The 20810-nt window shown below is 45.6% G+C and overlaps 1 protein-coding gene across 8 annotated transcripts in view; it reads right to left on the reverse strand.

Moving 5' to 3' along the window:
* Window positions 1-20217, reverse strand: part of ABHD6 (abhydrolase domain containing 6, acylglycerol lipase) — a 60172-nt gene extending 39955 nt beyond the window's left edge. The window contains exons 1-2 of one of the 8 annotated variants that reach the window (XM_068558815.1): window positions 20166-20217; window positions 19644-19743 (exon numbers count right to left, since the gene is read on the reverse strand). The gene's annotated coding sequence lies outside the window, so the exon portion shown is untranslated. Of the gene's footprint in view, window positions 1-11098; window positions 11118-11393; window positions 11413-12304; window positions 12330-12624; window positions 12952-13286; window positions 13306-19643; window positions 19744-20165 lie in introns of those variants that run through there. The other 7 variants (XM_068558818.1, XM_068558814.1, XM_068558813.1 and 4 more) reach the window with 7 other exon arrangements.
* Between the last annotated feature and the right edge of the window lie 593 nt (window positions 20218-20810).

Consider the following 20810-nt stretch of genomic DNA (forward strand, 5'->3'; position numbering starts at 1 on the left):
CAATCCCACTACTGGGCATATACCCAGAGAAAACCGTAATTCAAAAAGACACATGCACCCCAATGTTCATTGCAGCACTATTTACAATAGCCAGGTCATGGAAGCAACCTAAATGCCCATCGACAGACGAATGGATAAAGAAGATGTGGTACATATATACAATGGAATATTACTCAGCCATAAAAAGGAACGAAATTGGGTCATTTGCTGAGACATGGATGGATCTAGAGACTGTCATACAGAGTGAAGTAAGTCAAAAGAGAAAAACAAATATCGTATATTAACGCATGTATGTGGAGCCTAGAAAAATGGTACAAATGAACTGGTTTGCAGGGCAGAAGTTGAGACACAGATGTAGAGAACAAATGTATGGACACCAAGGGGAGAAAGCGGCGGGGGGGTGGGGGGGGTGGTGTGATGAATTGGGCGGTTGGGATTGACATGTGTACACTGATGTGTATAAAATGGATGACTAAGAACCTGCTGTATAAAAAAATAAATAAAATTCAAAAATTAAAAAAAAAAATAACACCATGAAAGTTCTAGAAGAAAACATGAGAACTCTGTTTGAAAACATCTTCACAGGGAAAGCCTTTCTAAGTTAAGATTTAAAACCTAGGGGCCATAACATAAAGATTAATAAGCTGACTGCATAAAAATGTTTTTAAATGTCCACATGGAAAGGGATATCATGGGACTTCCCCGGTGGCGCAGTGGCTAAGACTCCATGCTCCCAATGCCAGGGGCCCAGGTTCGATCCCTGATCAGGGAACTAGATCCCACATGCATGCCGAAACTAAGAGTTTGTGTGCCACAACTGAGGAGCCCGTGAGCTGCAACTAAGGAGCCTGCTGGCCTCCACTAAGGAGCACACGTGCCGCAACTAAAGGAGCCGGCGAGCCGCAACTAAGGAGCCTGCCTGCCACAACTAAGACCCGGCACAACCAAATTAATAAATAAAATGAATAGTAAATAAAATAAATATTAAAAAAAAGGATATCATGGACAAGGTTACAATGTGTCAATACATATCAGAGACGACAGACTAATAAAGGGTTCCTACAAATCAATAAAAACAACAACAAAATCCAGTAGAAAAACGGGCGAATGATCTGAGTAGATCATGTAACAGAAAGGAAATACAAATGACTCCTTGACATATAAAAAGATGCTCAAGCTCACTTACAAGAGAAACGCAAATTAAACCTACAAGGTGATGGTGATCTTTGTTTATTGTATTGGCAAAGAACAAAAAGTGTAATAACAGACTGTGCTGCTGGGGCCGTGGGAAAATAGATGCCCTCACGCAAGGTACAGATTTATACTCCCATCAACAAACCCTGCAGATGGCATTTTGGCAAAATCTCCAGCAATGTACAGTACACATACCTTTGATCTAATAATCTAATTTCTAGGAACTTATTTGTGTTCAGACCTGAACATGTTTGAGAACATGTTTGTGAAGGGTTATTTGTTATAGTATTACTTATCATGGCAAAAAAAATTGGAACTCACATGCCCACTCATAGGGGATATGTTAAGTAAATGATGGTACAACTTTATAAAGAAGTATAATGTATAGCCATTAAATACAAATAAAATTAACTATAAGCCATTAAAATAATGAGGCATATTTGTCTCTACGGGTAATGACCTCCAAGGTACACTGTTAACTAAAAATGCAAGGAACAGAAGAGAATGGGTAGAATAACATCTCTTGCATTGAGAGAGAGAGAGAGAAATACGCATGTTATGCTTATATGTGTGTAAAATGTTTCAGGATGGATACAGATGGTAATCGTGACTGGGGCTGGGAAGGAAACTGAGAGGCTAGAGGCAGAAATGAGGGAGACTTTTCACTGATATCCTTTTGTACTTTTTGAATTGCTACCATGTGCATGTTCAAGGTTTTCCCTATTTAATTAAAAAATACAATATAGGGACTCCCTTGGTGGTCCAGTGGTAAAGAATCCGTCCGGCAATGCAGGGGACGCGGGTTCAATCCCCGGTCGGGTAACTAAGATCCCAAGTGCCACACGGCAACTAAGCCCATGCGCCACAACTACTGAGCCCATGCGCCACAAACTACAGAGCCCACGCGCCACAACTAGAGAAGAGAAAACCTGCACTACACAACTAGAGAGAAGCCCACGCACCACAGTGAAGAGCCTGCAAGCCACAAAGAGAGCTCGCGTGCCACAACTAAGACCCGATGGAGCCAAAAATAAAAACAGGGGCTTCCCTGGTGGCGCAGTGGTTGAGAATCCGCCTGCCAATGCAGGGGACACGGGTTCGAGCCCTGGTCCCGGAAGATCCCACATGCCGCGGAGCGGCTGGGCCCGTGAGCCACAATTATACTGAGCCTGTGCGTCTGGAGCCTGTGCTCCGCAACAAGAGAGGCCGCGATAGTGAGAGGCCCGCGCACCGTGATGAAGAGTGGCCCCCGCTTGCCACAACTAGAGAAAGCCCTCACACAGAAACAAAGACCCAACACAGCCATAAATAAAAAATAATAAATAAAATTTAAAAGAGATAAGCAAAACATTCTCTCTAAAAAAAAAAATAAAAAATAAAAAACAAGTAAATAAAATAAAATATTTTAAAAAATACAATATAAACTCAAGTACAATGGTCGATCCTACATTGTCCAATACAGTAGCCACTAGCCACATGGTGACTGTTTAAATGTAAAATGATCAAAACTAAATAAAATGTAAAATTCAGCTCCTCAGCTGCGCTAGCCACATTTCACATGCTCAATAGCCACAGAAAGTGTATCTCCTTCATGGTTCTGGGAAAGGTACTGATAAGAAGATTCACTCCGTCCTGCTGTGTACCAAATCACTAGCAGCTCATTCCCCATGGGGGTTTTTGCTCGAGAGCCAGCCAAGCCCACAGCCCCATCCCCTGCTTCTGCCACCTGGGGCAGCACTGTGGGCAAGGAAGCTCAGCCTAGCAGGCTGGTCCTGTAGACAGAGAATCAGAGAACCAGAAAACCCTGCTACCCAATCCTGAGGAGAAGGGACACAGCCCGAGGAGAGAGAGGCAGGCAGATCAATCAGGGGCTCAGCTGGAAGGCAGGTGGCTTATGTACCCAGTGGCATATCTTCTAAAAAAATCGTATTGGCCAAGAAGCAAGGCAATGAAACACGCACAACGTATCCTGAACTAGCCCAGCACCTTCAAAGCATCAGCCTCTGGGATCAAGATGTAGGCTGTGGTGATTAGTCTGAAATAACCACCTGCTTGAAATCATGCTTAAAGCAAGAAAACCCTACAGAAATACAAGCCAGTCTTCCACTGGATAAAAGAGGAGCCAAAAGCCACTTGACCCTTTACCTCCAAGGACCACAAAGTCTTCAGGCTCTCAGGGAGCCCAGAACAAGCTTTAATTCGAACACTGCTCTATGAATTAATGCGAACACATGCACTGTCATTGGCTGAGATCAGCTCTCAAAGGTAAAGTGCTAGAAAGAGCATCACATAAGTGACTATTTTCCACATGACTGAAAGGAATTAAAATAGCCCTCTATATGGGTGTGCAATAGCAGAAGGCCTGAAATAGAACCTCAGGGCCCCAAAACACTCTCCCATTGCTCGAATCTGTGCTCCGAACTCAAAAGAAAAGCAAGGAGATTAAAGAGGGCTTTGTCATTTCTAAAGGAGGGAAGCTGGTCTACAGTATTTTCTAACTGCAGGGACAAAGCCAGTGTGAGACAAAAAGGAGCCCTGTTATAAACAGCTGGCAGGTTCTACCAGGACAAGATCTCTGGCTCCCAGCATGAGGTTCAGCATTCAGAGCCCTTCATGAGCTGGTCCCTACCTTCTCTAGCCAGAATCTCTTCCCCAGAGATCTCTGTAACCCAGGGAAATCAGCATCAGAAAAAGGTGATGCCACGCTCAAAATTTCATAGTTAGAACACAGTTTTGTTTAGAACTTTATCCAAATAAGTAAACAAAAATCAAAATCTGTCTATCCTAAGATCAATAGCAAATATGGAACAAAATTTAAGTTATAACTGCCATCCTGTGCTAATTCTTAGAACAAAGAATAAACCGCATGTAAATTGCCTTAGAGTATGGTAAGTCCTTACAGTTAACATTTGGTTGTCACAGCGCTATTACACAGGGGACGTTTTTTGCAAAAATGCTTTACTGCTTTGCCCCGGGCCTCTCAATCCTTTGATTTTCAAGTCCCGCCCTCTCATCATCAACTAACAGGTGTCACATTGCCAGACCCCATCTATTACTGCCTCCACAGTCAAGCGGCTTCTGCGGTGAGTTCATGAAATCCCATGTTTCTCTCTCTAAGGTTTGTCTTGTATTTGTAAAATGTCCTTACGACCTGGGAGAGACGATGACCAAGAGGTAGATGCTCCTGGAGCGTGGCTGGACACCAGTGTTGAAAAGAGAGGGAGGCACGATGGGGTGGGACCCAAGTTTGTAAGTGGCAAGTCCATTAATGAATATTTTCCTGTTATAACGTCTGCTTCCCCGCTAAAACCTGGAAACTATGGGGAATCTGTTACTAGATAGGCTGATAATCTGACCCTCTGGTGACTGTACCTGAACTGGCTTTGTGTTTTTCTCCACTGCCCCATTTTCTGTCGACCTGGACGATACCCTCTATCTATCCCCATCCCCTAACAAATCTTTCTGGCAGAACTAAGAGTTATCTGCTTCAGTCCCCCAGCCATTAGCAACCTCGGCTTCATTCTCCATACCTACAAGTATTTATGACCTGCATCTTTTACCATAATACTCACGAAAACACTGGCTGTACCCTCCACTAGGCTGCAAGCTCCTCGAAGACAAGTCTTACTACATCTCTGCATCTGCCATGGTACTTTAGCATACACGTGCCTTGCCCTTGTGTGACAGGGAAGAGCTAAATGGGACCCCACGTTGGATCTGCTTCTTTGACTTTAACCTTTGCTTTTCCTTGTTTTTGTTATTATACTCATACCTAATGGCCTGCCTCAGGGAACCCTGCCCACCTGTGAACGGCTGCAAGAAAAAAAGAAACTAACACATCCCCTCACCGAGGCTGGTCATTCCAGGAGATGTTCTGCAAGACCGACGGCCCTTTTACTTTACTTCCTCTCCGCCTCTCCCTCTCTATTCTGCCTTATTACTTTACTTCCTCACCACCTCCCCCTCTCTGATTCTATAAAAGAAACTGGCATCCAAATCCAGATAAGTTGGTTTATCAGAGACGCTAGTCTGCCATCTTCTCGGTCAGCCAGCTTTCCGAATAAAGTCTTCTTCCTTGCCTCAACACCTCGTCTCCGATTCACTGGCCTCTTGTGCGGCGAGCAGAGCTAGCTTGGACTCGGTAACACTTGGTGGGCACTTGGTATAAATACCAAGTGAAAGCATGAAAGCCATGAATCAGCAGGGTGGCCCCAGCAGCGCCACTGCAGGCCATTCCTTCACTTTGTTCATTACTGCCACCAAGAAAATGAACATTCCTCATCAGAGCAGTGTAGCTTTAGAGGCTCCAGTTCAGATGGGAAGGTGAGACCCAGAGAGGTTAAGCCAGGTGCCCAATGGCACACAGCTCTTCTCTCCTCTGCCCCTACTCCACTGGTGGCTCACAGTGGCCCTCAGCATGACATGGAAGGCCCCCGCCCCACCTTTCCCTGAATGATCTGCAATCCCGATGCCTTACGCTCCTTCACACCCGCACAGCTTTGGCACAAATGCTCCCCTCTCCCTAGCACGCCCCTGCCTGGTGAGCTCCGGCTCATCCTTCAAGTCTTGGCTATGAAAACATTACCCCATCTGTAAATGCTCCTCGGAGGGTTCAGCTGCGCAGTTCCATAACCTGGGTTCAATTCTCTGCTCTGTCACTGATCCGTGTGTGACCTTGGCAAGTCACTGAACCTCTTAGAGCCTCGGTGTGGGGACAAAATGAGATGATGCAGGGGGACTGCTCACAGCACAGCCGGGAAGAGCTGGCCTGCCTTCCTAGGCGGAGCTAGAAAGCCCTGACACTGAAACCGAGCAGGACCCTATGGCGCCGTCCTAGGCACAAAAGCCCTTCTGTGCCCTCCATTTCTTGTTTGTAGGCTTCGTTCAGCCTCCTTGACCTTCCCTGAGTTCCAAAGGGAAGATTCAAACAGTTGCTAATCAGGGAAGAGAGGGAATGCAGAAACAGAGGAGCCGTCAGAATAGTGCAGCCTTGGGGCAGGGTCCTGGTTCCTCCTCAGGGAGTATACATCACAGTATCTTTGACCTCTTCTGCAGAAACTAAGTCCCCCACCCAGGTGGAGGATGGTAACTTCAGGATGAGCGCAAGATTCCTGGAGCACCACCCTGTTACCTCACCACCAACCAATCAGAAGAAACTCACAACCTGCAGCCCGCACCCCAGATTTGACTTTAAAACGGTCTCCCCCAAAACCATCAGGGAGTTTGGGGTTTTTGAGCATGAGTCACCTGTTCTCCTTGCTTGGCCCTGCAATAAACTTTCTCTGCTCCAAACTCTGACGTTTTGGTTTGTTTGGCCTTTCTCTGTGTCGGGCACACGAACTTGTGTTCAGAAACACCACACCTCCATCACCCTGCACTGCCACCGTGCCCAGGTCTGTTCAGATGCCTGCTATCTTTATATTCCCAGAGTGTAACCCATAGCTCAGTTCCCAAACTTTATCACATATAAGGCTTGAATCCTGTTCCATATAATCTTTTTTTTTTTTTTTGGCGGGGTTGGGGGGGGGGGGTTGCTGTACCACGCAGCATGTGGAACTTCCCCGACCAGGGATAGAACCCGCGCCCCCTGCAGTGGAAGTGCAGAGTCTTAACCACTGGACCGCCAGGGAAGTCCAAGCTTGAATCCTATTCTGGGTATATCACAGATCAAATACCCAATACCAATAGCCAAAAGCCACAGCTTAAACCACCTAGGAGAAAGGCTGCTGTCACTTTGGGTAATTACTTCACAAGAAGAGGATCTCAACCTGCAGCAGTGTAAGTAAGAACCTGCCCACACCTTCAGCAGGAGCTACAGCTTCCCTGAATCAGCAGCTTCCCTGGTACAGCCCCAAAGGCATCCAACCACGGGCAGCAACACCCTACACAGCTTCTGGGATTGAAAAACCTGAAATACGATCAAGAGGGTTTCTGAGGGTTCCGTTTAGGAGGATATCTTGATCTCTAACTTTCTTTCATTCATTCATTCATTCATTCATTCATTCATTTATTTATTTATGGCTGCGTTGGGTCTTCGTTGCTGCGCGCTGGCCTTCTCTAGCTGCAGAGAGCGGGGGCTACTCTTCCTTGCGGTGTGCGGCTTCTCATTGCGGTGGCTTCTCTTGCTGTGGAGCCCGGGCTCTAGGCACGCGGGCTTCAGCAGTTGTGGCACACGGGCTCTGTAGCTGTGGCGCACAGGCTTAGTTGCTCCACGGCATGTGGGATCTTCCCAGACCAGGGCTCGAACCCGTGTCCCCTGCATTGGCAGGCGGATTCTTAACCACTGCGCCACCAGGGAAGCCCCCTTGACCTCTTCTGAAGAGGCAACTACATCCAAGGTCAGGGAGGACTTTGGTTTGCAAAAATTATGTCTTTGGGGCCGGATTAATTCTTTGTTGTGAGGGGCTTTCCTATGCATTTCCTATGCATTGTGAGGGTAATTAGCAGTATCCCCGGCATCTGTCCACTGGAGAGAGGCCCCCAAGTTGTGACAAGCAAAAATGTCTCCAGATGCTGCCAAATGCTCCCTAGGGGGAAAGCTGCCCTCAGTGGAGACCACTTCTACAGGAAGTGAGCCCACTCGACTCCAACCCTTATTACTGTAGTTAATCAGGAGCATTTTTAGCCACTCACCAAATCTACCTTGAAACATTTTCTTCCAGTGCTCAGGAATTTTTTTTTTTTTTTAAGGGAACAGTCTAGAAGGCAGTTGTTCTCTTGAAGGCAGTGGTTCTCAACCCGGTCTGCACAACAGAATCCCCCAGGGAGCTTTAAAAAAAATACAGATTCCTGGGATTCCAGGGACCACCCTCGGAGATTCAGATTCAGCTGCCCTGGGGCCGAGTCCAGGCATAGGTATTTTTTAACCTTCTCTAGGTTCTAACATGCAGCCAGGAGATGCACTGCCCAGAGACATTTCATCTGATTCCACCCTCTCTCCCATCCTTTGAATCCGGCAGTGTTAAAAGCCAGTGAGCCATTCAGCCAAAATGAGGCTAAGGGGATCTATTAACATCCTCATTCTTGACAGTAAAACATCCTCTGCACACTCCATTTCTTGGCCTGCAGATGACTTGCCAGAAAGAAGGGAACTTAACCCCATAATCAAGTGGCTTTCCCATGGCCTTATAGATATAAACAGTGCTATCCCATAGGACTTTCTGTGAAGACAGAAATGTTCTCTATTTGCTCTGCCTAATACGGTAGCTGCTGGCCACATGGCACATGAGCACTTGAAATGTGGCTAGTGTGACTGAAGAACAGAATTTTTAATTTTATTTAATTTGAATTAATTTTAATTTAAATAGCCACATGTGGCTAAAGGTCACTGTAACGGATAGTACAATAAGTGTTTATATCCCTACAGGGTCACAGAAATAAAGAAAAGTCCTAAAGTCTGCTAAATTCCATAGAACTGTGAAACCTACAAAACCTTATGTCTTAAAATATCTAAACTCAACAGTCCTTAAATTATCAAATGGGATCCTAATGTATTCCAACAAAGAATCAATTTAGGAGAAATTTTAAAATAAAAAACTTTTTTTCAACTTGCATAACTAGCTTCCCAGCATATTCCAAACACAGCTTTGAGGGGGGCATTCCTGGCCCTCTTCTTTTGAACACTCATCATTGTAATAATTGATCTAGTCATCAGAATAACCAGGAGCTGGAAAAGAACACGACACAGGAAAGTTGATTTTCACTCTTAGCAGTTCACCAGAGTACTAGGATAAAACACTCTTGCTTTCCTTCCCTCCAAACCCAGATAACTTTTGCATGGAACCTCTTGCACCCAAGATAGGCCTGAACCAACACACACTGCAAACCAAGGTCATCTCTAAGAGCAAGTTTTTTTCTCCTATCATTGTTTCATAATCACGTACAACTGAACAAACCGCATTCACACATTCATTCCAGGTGCGCAGATCCTCACAGAACTAGAAGTTCATAAATTTTTAAAAAGCTAAAAAATAGAAAGGCAATTCTATCTCATTGTAAAGGCAATGGATGGTTTGGAGTTGAAGAAACTCTCACCGGCCTTTCTGAGTACAAAAAATATTTATCTCAAAAAAAAAAAAATTGTAAATCAACTATACTCCTATAAAAACTAAAAGAGGGCTTCCCTGGTGGCGCAGTGGTTAAGAATCCGCCTGCCAATGCAGGGGACACAGGTTCGAGCCCTGGTCTGGGAAGATCCCACATGCCGCGGAGCAACTAAGCCCCTGCACCACAACTACTGAGCCTGCGCTCTAGAGCCTGCGAGCCACAACTACTGAGCCCACGTGCCACAACTACTGAAGCCCGCGCGCCTAGAGCCCGTGCTCCGCAACAAGAGAAGCCACCGCAATGAGAAGCCCACGCACCGCAACAGAGTAGCCCCTGCTCGCCCCAACTAGAGAAAGCTCGTGCGCAGCAACGAAGACCCAATGCAGCCAAAAATAAATAAATAAAAAATAAATTAAAGTACAGAATCTTTAAAAAATAATAATAATAAATTAAAAGAAAAAAAATGTTTACCTCTCCTTGGCCCGAACTCTCTTGACCCACCTCTAAGCAGAGTCAGTATGAGCCATTTAATAATGAGTTAATAATTCTCCAGTAATTCAAAGTGGTGCTCACTCTTCATAATAGCTGGTACTTACTGAGTGCTTACCACATGCTGGGCCCTGTGCTTTATTTTATCTAAATCTCACCACTGCCTTCTGAAGCAGGTACTATTACCAGAAGCTGAGGCTCAGAGTTTAGGTAACTGGCCCATGGCCACACAGCTACCAAGTGGTAGAAATGGGATTTGGACCCAAGTCTCTCTGATTTTCTGGTGGGAATCCTTTGGGTTATAAACAAAAACAAACATGTAATTATAACATTCGGTACCACACTGAGCCATTCTCTCTTTGATCAGCTGCAGCTCAATGAAGGGAGTTTGGGGTAGCAGGGTTCAGAAATCCTGAGCTTATCCTTACTTCAGAAACCACCCCATCCCCCATGGACCTCTTTGTCTGTCCTGGGGCTTCACCAGGCAGGTGGAAGAGGAGTCTTGGGGAACACTCGTGATCCTGCCAGAACAACTGCACCCAAGAGGACAAGAAAGATGCGTGCTGCAGAACTTTCCAAACGCCATCATGGGAGTAGAAGGTAGTAGGATCCCAGCTATGGGATCCCAAGGGAGAAAGAAACAAATTTTAGTTGGGGGCAGGGGAGAAATCAGGGGAGTGTTCTTGGAGGGGACAGATGAGCTAGACCCTAAGGGGTAGGTAATATTTTGTTAAATCAAAAACAAATGGAGACCAGCCTTAAAAATTCCCTGAGCAGATGAGACCAGTTTAGTCATACAAACAAAGCTTAATTTATTTTGCAAGACTAACTTGACCTGGGTCATTTCTTGCTTATGTCCCTAAAAATCATAAGCAAAACCTTAACTGCTTCCCAAGGTTGATATGAGGTAACTAATAATCAATTCCCTGTTATTTAAGAAAATTCTAATACTATAACCAACCACTGTAAAGAATAAACCGTCACTGCTTTCTCCCTATGTAAGCTGCTTTATAATAATATATCCCTGACCCTCATTCCATCGTTTTGGTTTGAGTGCTCCGGGTTCTGTCTTTTTGGTGTGTGCACAATAAATTTTTACTAATTACTACTTTGGTGATTCAGCGGTCTTACTTCTGTTATTTCTGAACTTTTGACAATTTAGACATTAGAGATTCCATGAAGGGCATTCCCAGAGGTGGGGACAGCCTAAGCAAAGGCAGCAGCAGGAAGAATGTGTGTTCACTAGCCTGGGCTAAAGCAAAGGAAGCAGAGAAGGAAAGGGGAGGTAACAATGCAGAGGGGGAGGGGGCAGGGTCTCCAGGGGCCTAGGCTGAAAGGCTGAGGCAGCATCAGAGAACCCAGGACGTACCCAAGTAACCATCCCAGGACCTGTTTTGCAACCCGGTCCTGGCATTGTCAGGCTGTGTGGCCTCAAGCAAGTCCCTTCTCCTCTCTGGGCATCAGTATCCTAGAGGAGGCTACCAAGGATCTCTTGCTGGTCTGAAAACCTAATTTTAGAAAAATAAACTGATGGTAGGAACACAGGTTATTAATTTCTCTAATTTCTAACTTCCTATATTTTAAAAATATTGTTGATAAGAATTTATTAGTAACAATAAAATAAGTCTAGTGGTTCAGAATGGGGGCTTTGAGGTCAGACTCACTGTGTGTCCTGGGAGGGAACCATCTCTGAACCCCTCACCTTCCTCCTCTAAGAAATGGGCACAGTGGTGGCACCTACCTCATGGGGCTGTTGGGAGGAATAAGGCAGGTAAGTTTTTTTAAGGTGCTTAGGAAAGGGCCTGGCACCCTGTATTTGCTTATTGTATGTCAGCTATCATTACTAATAAACTATTTTTAACTCCCAGCCAGGTGGAGTCAGCCATTAGGGATTTCTGAGCCGGCGAGAGGTGAGACAAATGCTGGCCTCTGGTCTCAGTAGGGACCTTTTGTTACTTAACCAGCCAGGCCCGGGGGCACAAAAAAGGACTCATACATTGGCCTTGGATGCACAGCCTTTTCACCCTCTGGTAACCTCTTCCTCCCTCCCTACCTCACTCTGTCAACTTGGCCTCCTCCACTCCTCTGCGGGTTCAGGGGTGCAAACCCGCACGTGCTCTGCCCTGCAGCTGGCGTTACACAATCCGCATTTCCAAGACTGCCAGGAAGCCCTTGTAGGAGTGGGCTGGGGATGCCGCGGTTGTCGGCCGGCCGGCTCCGGGCTGTCAGGGTGTTTGGACCAGTATCCTGACTCGCCAGTTGTGGGGAGGAGAGGGCGCAAGGGCAAGGGAATTGGGGCAGGCTGGGAAAAGGGGAGCTGAAAGGCTGCTGGAGGTCGATTTTGGCTGGGAGAGGTCTTGAGGGGTGCAGATGTCTGGGGGCAGGACGGGGTCAGGCGACTGCGGCTGGGAAGGCAGCCGAGCAGCAGCCCTTCCCCAGAAAGTGGGAGAAACGGGGGTGCAGGAGCCTCCAAACCACCCAGGCACTTGGGTGGGGAGCGCACACGGGTTGATGATGGCGCAAGCAGTGGGGAGGCCAAATAGAAAGAGGTTGCAGGTCCCCGACCCATCCTCACCTTGTCCGCGGCCTTAGGAAAGCAGGCACCCCGGGCCCGGGAAGTAGGGGGACCAGGGATTCGGGAATGTCAAACCTATCCAGGCACCGGAAGGAAGCGCGCAGGGGCTGATGCCAGGGCGGGGGAACGGAGTAAAAAGGGAGGTGCAGGTTCCCGACCCTTCATCACCTCGTGCCGCTTGGAGCGAGGCCAGGCAGCCCGCACTCGGTAAGTGGAGGGTAGGTCACGGGGCCATTGGAGGAGCCCCCGGATACTCCCTCCTAGACGCGCACACCCCCACCGCGCCTCAGCCCGCCCCACCCCGCCCCACCAGCGCTCACCTCACCTGACCTCAGCAGCCTGGGACCAGCCGCACTATCTAGACGCCTGTCCTCGGCCCCGGGCCCCTGCTCAGGTCCAGCAGCAACGCCCGCGCCCGCGCCGCTCTCAGCTCCGGGGCCGGCTCGGCCGGGAGCCTTAAAGGCGCTGCGTGAGGCCCTACGTCCTCCGACAGAAAAGCCGGCTCCGCCCGCGCCCGGCCCCCAGCGCTGCTCCCCGGCTGTCGCGTTCTGTCTTGGGGGCTCAGGGGCGAGAACCACCAGCTCCCCGGCGCCCCCGGTTTATAGCGTTAAGCCCGGAGTGTAAAGTTAGTGTTCCGCACAACCCGACCCCAGCAACCCGTCTCCAGGCATCCAATAGCGCCTATTGTTTTCACGCCGCGGAGCCAGGGGCGAGGGTGGGGGAAGAGGGGAAGAACCCAAACACCCCAGCCCCGCCCCGAAGGCGCTCACTTGCGGCCTGGGGGAGGGATCGGAACCCAGAGGGCCACACACAGTTTCACAGTGCGACGCCAGAATTCGTCGCGGCATTGTTTCATTTACTGAGCACCTATTGTGTGCCTAGCGCTGCTGGGCACCGCACCCGGCAGTAACTCAGGCTGGATTTCTGACCCCGAAGGGCTCGGAGAGACAGACAGTTTCCCGGGCAAGCAAAGTAACCCTACCTTATGTGGGTTATCTCATTTGATCCTATGAGGTGGACATTGTGCTTGGCTTCCTGTTTCAGAATTCTGAGAAGGAGGGGCTTGCCCTGTAAAGGACAGAACTGGGAATTCCAACCCTGGATCGTCTAGCTCCAAAGCTCTTGGGGGCAAAAATGGCCATCTTGTAAGGCTTTCAGCCACCACTGGTTAAATGCCCGCTCTGGCCATTTCTTCATTTTAAGGACAATTAAACCTCACTAGGCCAAAAAAATAGGGAGGGGAGCATAAAAGTTATCACCCATTAAAATTCAAATACCGTTTTCTGTCTAGCTTGTCTGCCACAATGCCTAGGTTTTTGAACATCTGGCCTCAGTTTACCACTCCAGCCTCATTTCCCAGCATTCCAAGGGCGCCTGGGCTGAACTCTACCACCTCGGCCTTTGCCAAGAACTCTCATCCTTTCCTACTTGGCCTGGCTACTCCTTCCTCTCTCTTTTCCATACCTCAATTCAAATGTCACTTCCTCCAGGAAGCCTTCCTTAAGTTCCCTTTGGACCCACACTGTATTGTGGGCTTCTTCCACCAAAGTACTTATTCATTCATTTAACTAATATTTTTTACTGAGCACTTACTATGTGCTGAGCACCGTGGCGGGGGGGGATGGGGGGTGGGGGGTGGCTGCGGCAGAGGTGTCTTCCTCCTGCACTGAGTCCCTGGCTTGTCTGCTTCTCACTCCAGACCTAGGTGGGACCAGTACCCAGCAGGACTCTCTTGTCCATTTAAATCCACCACAAAGGCAGCCTCGGGCCTGCCAAGCCCTCCAGACTGGCAAAGCCTGGCTGACTTGGGCAGGTCTTGGGTTTTAAGGATGGGACGTGGATGAGAAGCCCCAGAGATGTGGCAAAGGTGAATCTCTGAGGCCACTGGTGACCACCCTGTAAAATCTGCTTCTGTCAGGGCTGCTGGAATCCATCCAGAGTTTGGGACAATTTATTCATCAAGGCCATGTTACCTTCTCTGGTCTTAACTCTCCTCAAACTAGCAGTCCTTCAACACCCCCAGAGCAGGCCCAGAGAGGCAGCAGGGACTAAGACTGACCTTTAGTCCTCACTTACCACTTATTAGCAATCTCAGGCTCAGGGAGCATTCACCAAACAGCTGTTGAGGGGGGTGAATGAATAAATAAGGGAATGAAATGCATGGATGACTTCCTGGAAGGCCCCATGCTGGAAGCCATCAATAAGCTTTACCTGGTGTATTGGAACACTGGAAAACACCTGTCTTTTACATTTAATTTTTTTTCCTCTCCAAAACCTTAAAAATGGGTAATTCATCTTTTCTTCTAATTCATAGTTTGTGGCCCCAGAGGCCTCCTAGGGTCTGGAGTTTCTAAATCCAGAGAGGTTTTTTTTTTTCCCCCGGAGTTTTTTATTTAGATACACTGAGCTCCAGGTGGGAGTCACCTTCCCTGTGACTCCTCTCCACCTGGTGACTGACAGGAGAGAAGCCTTAATTAGCTTCTATTTCACAGTGAAGCTCAGAAGGCAGGAGGAGAGGAGGGGGCTCACCTGTGGTCCCACCTCAAGTCAGCAATGCCCCATTCACTGTCTCTGAGGAATCAGCGGTGGGTGGGAGGCCAGGGAGGAGTCCCAGGGGCAATCCACATTCCTAATGGCACCTTCAGTCATTTTAAGTATAAACTCCTTATTACCTGACAGATCTCACCTCAGCATTAGGAAAGAGTTTGGAAACCTCTCCTCTGCCAGCTGGTGCAGCAAAGGGCCCCAGACTTCACCCTGCCACACAGTCTATGGACATCTCCTGGACTCAGCAGCATACCAGTCAGAACTGAGTGGTGCCAATGGTCACCACTGCTTAATGCACACTTATTACTGATCGGGCACTGGACATCACCTCACTTGGTCCTCACAATAACCCTGTGAGATGTGCTAACCCACTTTACAGATGGGAGCACTGAGGGGTTAACTGACTCACTCAAGATCCCATAGCCAGTGGTGGGGCCAGCAGTCAAAGAAGTTCATTCATTCATTCATTCATTCATCGAATATTACCAAGGACCTACTACATTCCAGGTACACTCTGGGTGAACACATCTTGCCGCAAAGGACTTAGAGTCTTTTAATAATAAGAAAATATTAGTAACTATTCAATCAAGGATCACACACAAGCTCTGATGCAATTATAAGTAACAATAAGTACAAAGGCCAAGTACAAACGCAACATGGCTGAGACTTAAATGCTATAGTATATGGAGGGCTTCCCTGGTGGCACAGTGGTTAAGAATCCACCTGCCAATGCGGGAGACACGGGTTCGAGCCCTGGTCCAGGAAGATCCCACATGCCGCGGAGCAACTAAGCCCGTGCGCCACAACTACTGAGCCTGCACTCTAAAGCCCACGAGTCTCAACTACTGAGCCTGCGTGCCACAACTACGGAAGCCTGCACACCTAGAGCCCGAGCTCCACAACAAGAGAAGCCACCGCGATGAGAAGCCCACGCACCACAAGGAAGAGTAGCCCATGCTCGCTGCAACTAGAGAAAGCCCGCACGCAGCAATGAAGACCCAATGCAGCCAAAAATACATAAATAAAATAAATAAATTTATTTTAAAAACCACACTATTAAAAAAAAAAATTAACTGTTCCATCATCCATACCCTTGTAGCACATTGTACATGAAGCTATATTTACTCATTTCAGTGACTCTTGACTCCACTGAGTTGTGAACTCCTTTTCCACCTCCATCTCCCCAGGGGCCAACATGATGAGTGTCACAGAGCAGGCAAATATTAGCTACCATGTGTTGAGCTCTTCCTGTGTGTCTCACTTCGTGCTCAGTGCTTTACATATATTATCTCAATGAATCATCCCGACAACTCTATGAAGTGGGTACTATTATTAGCCCCATTTGACAGATGAGGAAACTGAGGCTCAAAGAGGTTAAGCTACCCAAGATCACACAGCTGATACTGCCAGAATCCAAACCAAGCTGTGTGTGAACACAAAATCTATGTTCTAACCACTAAGATGCCTACTGCCATAACTAGTAATGGAATTAATTATGAAAGGTATGGCAAAGCTCACCTTGCAGCTTATATCTACAAATCTATGAAATACTAACATTTTTAGGCAAAAAAGCATCTTCTTTACAAAAAATTCCAAATATTGCTTATACATTTATTTGTGAATTAAATAATTGTCAAGCCTCTGTTTATGCGTAGGATCAAGTTGCGGGAGATACATTTTGACTCTAGTCTAAATTACAGGATGAATTATTACACACCCCCAAAACAGAACATCAAAGCAAGAGTCAAGAAATAAAAATATATCATGAGACAACAAGTCAACATATGTCAAAATGTAGCATATGATCATGGAAACAAGGACTCAATAATGAGGAGGCTCTAAAACGACAGTCCTTACACTATTGATTCATTTGTTGAAAATGCCGGTTGAGCACAGGCCTAGGTCAGAGAAGGTCCTGGATGGGAAGGAAGGGGAAGCCTTTGAGAGAGCAATGTGACTGCTGCAGGGGAGCAAAATTTGCCACCTCAAAATATGTCTCTTTGGCATGAGGATTAATTTAGGCTCCTTACTTTTAAGAAACAGAAGACTCAGGAAATCTTTCTTTTTACCTCCCCCTTAGCTGCCTAAACAATTTAGATAAAGGGGCTGTTCCCAGGATAGAGTTATCATCAGACATATCTTCAAAGAATATGGAGTAGGCATGGTGGGGGAAACACCGGCAGGGCCTAGAGGGCAGAGTTCACTTTGTGTCCACTGTCTCTGCCTGGCCCAGCAAACACTTACTTACCAAACATTTGCTTTTCCATCTTCGTGACTTGCCTTCTCCCCTGTAAAGTCCCAAACCACGACCCTCAAACATCCTTTTTTGTCTTTAGCCAAAGATGATATTTAATGTGAGGGTTTGGGCCATGTTGGCAAGTTACTCAGTTCTCCTGGGTCTCTCCCTTATATACACATTATTAAACTTTTGTTTGATTTTCGTCTGTTAATGTGTCTCATGTCAGTTTAATTCTTAGACCAGCCAAAAGAACTTACAAGGGTAGAGGAAATTTTCTTCTTCCCCAACACTGTACAAGTATTTTCCAAGCACCTGTGTATAAGTTAGAAGATAATGGAAATTTTCCAAAAGATTAACCTGAACTTTTAACAAGCAGCAAGAGAGACTAATACTCAGAATGGTTGAGACTGGAATGTCAAAGACAGAAAAAGTTTAATTTAAATTCAGATTTGGATCAAGAAGATGAATTTAAAAAAGGAACTGAGCATATGTAACGCTAACAGATGGCAAAGGGAAAGCAAAACCACCAGGTTCCTGTTTACTTCATCTTCATCACACAGAAAGAGCTTCTATTTGGTCAGGTTAGAACATCACGAAGAGGGAAACCAAGTCCAGGATAGGAAGAATAGACATGGAAAGAACACTCAACAACAAAAAAATTAGTCCCAGTTACCAGATCAAAAGAAATTATTGCCCAGGGAACCGAAAGGATATTTGGGTATGACCTCAGAGACGTAATCAGTGATCTTCGAGAAGTCATGCCACAAGACTCTAATTAGAGTTAGGGTCCCACTTCAAATAGGGAGAAAGATTGATATAGGAATCTAGAGACCAAGAGGGATGGTGTTGATTTCTAGCAAAGTTCTGAGCATGATTATTAAACCGAAACAAAAGAGGTAACTACCAAGAGCTCACATGGGTTCAGCATGCATAATCACTCCAAAGGAAGGATTTTTCAACAGTTACTAGCATAAGTAGATCTGAAGACTGCTGTAGGAACTGTATACAGACTGTAGTAGGCTTTGGACAAAACATTTTATTACCTGTTTATGGGCAAGACGAAGCAATCTAGACTGTATAACATCACAGCTAAGTGGATTCGTAGAAGGTTAAACAACAGTGGCCCAACTTTCTTTAATCTGACAGTATCAGACTGGAAGCAATTTTCTAATGGAAATTCTCCAATTCTATGTCCATGACAGTAAAAAAAAAAAAGAATTTAGATAAACAGAGATCTGAACTTGTCATCAAATTTTAAATCACACAAAGCTGGGAAGAAAATCAGGGTTCAAAATTGTTTCAATAATTTGGAATATGCCAAAAACATGGTGAAATTTAACAGTCCCATCTTTAGGCTTTTAAAATTCAAATGGTATCTCAGAATACAGTAGACCAGATATTCTGAAACACCCTTCTTCTCAAAACACCTCTATCTTGGATAAAATAGACTTTGTCATGGGTTGCTTGGCTGAAAGTGTGTTAAAATAAGAGTAGGGGGCTTCCCTGGTGGCGCAGTGGTTGAGAGTCTGCCTGCCAATGCAGGGGACACGGGTTCGAGCCCTGGTCTGGGAAGATCCCACATGCCACGGAGCAACTGGGCCCGTGAGCTGCGATTACTGAGCCTGTGCGTCTGGAGCCTGTGCTCCGCAACAAGAGAGGCCGCGATAGTGAGAGGCCCGCGCACCGCGATGAAGAGTGGCCCCCGCTTGCCACAACTAGAGAAAGCCCTCACACAGAAACGAAGACCCAACACAGCCATAAATAAATAAAATATAAAAATTAAAAAAAAAAAAAAAAAGAAGTATACATCTTAAAAAAAAAAAAAAAAAAAAAATAAGAGTAGGGGGCAGTGAGCAGTAAATAAATGTGAAATGCATGGTCGTCCCAAGACCAGATATGTACAGCAGACCCATAAACAATATTGGGAGACTAAGCCTTCAGCTCTACGTTGAAGAAGCTGCACGTGAGAGTCCTATATTTATCAGGACCCTCAAATGGCTAGAGAAGCCTCAGGTGGGTAGCGTTCCTTCACTCCAAGCACAAATAAGGATGCTCTCCATAAGAGAGCACCCAGTATTCTCATAGATCATGATTAACCAAATATGGTGATTTGGAAGACATATCTGAGGAAATTACTCAGACATATTAGCACAGAGTGATATGATATGAAAAACAGGAAAAAAGATATGGAATATGCAGGATAGACTGAGGAGTTCTAAAAATCCATTTAATCAACATCAAAGAAGAAGGAAGGAGAGGCCAAATTTGAAGGAGTAATGGCTGAGAATTTCCAGAGCAGAAAAAAGACATGACTCCATAGATGTAGGAAGCATAATATATAAAGCAGGATAGATAATAGGAAATCCACACCAAGAAACATTGTAGTGAAACCGCAGAACACTAAAAACAAAAGATCTCAAAAGCAGCTAGATATTAAAACAACATTACTCACAAAAGAAGGAATCAGATAGTTAGCAGATTTCTCAATGGCAACATTGGAAGCTAAAGGATAGTAGAATAATATCTTCAAAGACCTGAGAATTGGATACTCACCATCTTAAGAGGGACTTCCCTGGTGGTCCAGTGGTTAAGATGCCATGCTTCCACTGCAGGGGGTGCGGGTTCAATCTCTGGTCAGAGACGATCCCACAGGCTGTGGGGTGAAGAAAAAATTAGTCTGAGACAAGTTTTTCATCTTGCAAACCTGGAACTCCATACCCCTAAACAATAATTCCCTATTTCCCCCTTACCTCCACCACTGGTAGCCAACATTTTACTTTCTGTCTCTATGAATGTGACTACTTTAGATACCTCCAATAAGTAAAACATATAATGTTTGTCAAAAAAAAAGCAGATTCCTGGTTTTAAAAATAATTTAGATATGATCATGGTATTGTGTTTTGATATGTTTGCTATGTTATTATTGTTCTTTTCATTTATGTCTATCTTTGAGAGGTAAATACTGAAATAATTAAGGATGAAAAAGAAAAATTAGTCTGAGAATATACTCCAGGATGAGTGTGGGCTTGTAGAGGTGATTCTGCTGGTTCGAGAACAGTCTCAGTCCCTACGTACCTGTCACAGTGCGGGCATCTTGCCAGACTTTGAGATCTTGCTGTGTAAAGACTCATGTTGTCTTTGTAATAACAGATCCTAAATACAAGCCAAATATTAAAAAGAAAAAAAAAAAAAAAAGAATGAGGGTGAAATACGGATTAAAACAAAGTGATTTTACAACTGGAAGACTTGACTAACTGAACTTCTAAGATATACTTCAGAAAGAAGAAGCATGACTCAAGACCTGAAATGAAAACAGGAATAGTGAGTGAAGAAATTGGTAAATATGGTGAATCTAAACAAAACTGTCAGTAGAAAACAATCATGGTGACAATAATAATATAAAATTTATAGGTTTAATACAAGGTCAGAACTAAAATGCTGGGAACAATAAATCAGAAAAGAGGTGATTGGAGTTAAAGTGTCCTAATGCCTTTGTATTTGTGTGAGAAGTGAATTAGTATAATAACTTTGGCCTTTGTTAAATATGTGTGGTAAAAAGTCAATGGTATTCACTAAAATAATACAAATAAGACACATATATATGTACGTACAAACATACATGCATATGTATCTTTCGAAACAATAGAAGGAGGGAAATGACATAAGCCAATAAAAAAACAAACACCAATCAACCCAAAAGAAGTACATAAAAAAGTGACA

The sequence above is a fragment of the Eschrichtius robustus genome, chromosome 12 (genome assembly GCF_028021215.1).
Source record: "Eschrichtius robustus isolate mEscRob2 chromosome 12, mEscRob2.pri, whole genome shotgun sequence".
NCBI classification, from domain to species: domain Eukaryota; kingdom Metazoa; phylum Chordata; class Mammalia; order Artiodactyla; family Eschrichtiidae; genus Eschrichtius; species Eschrichtius robustus.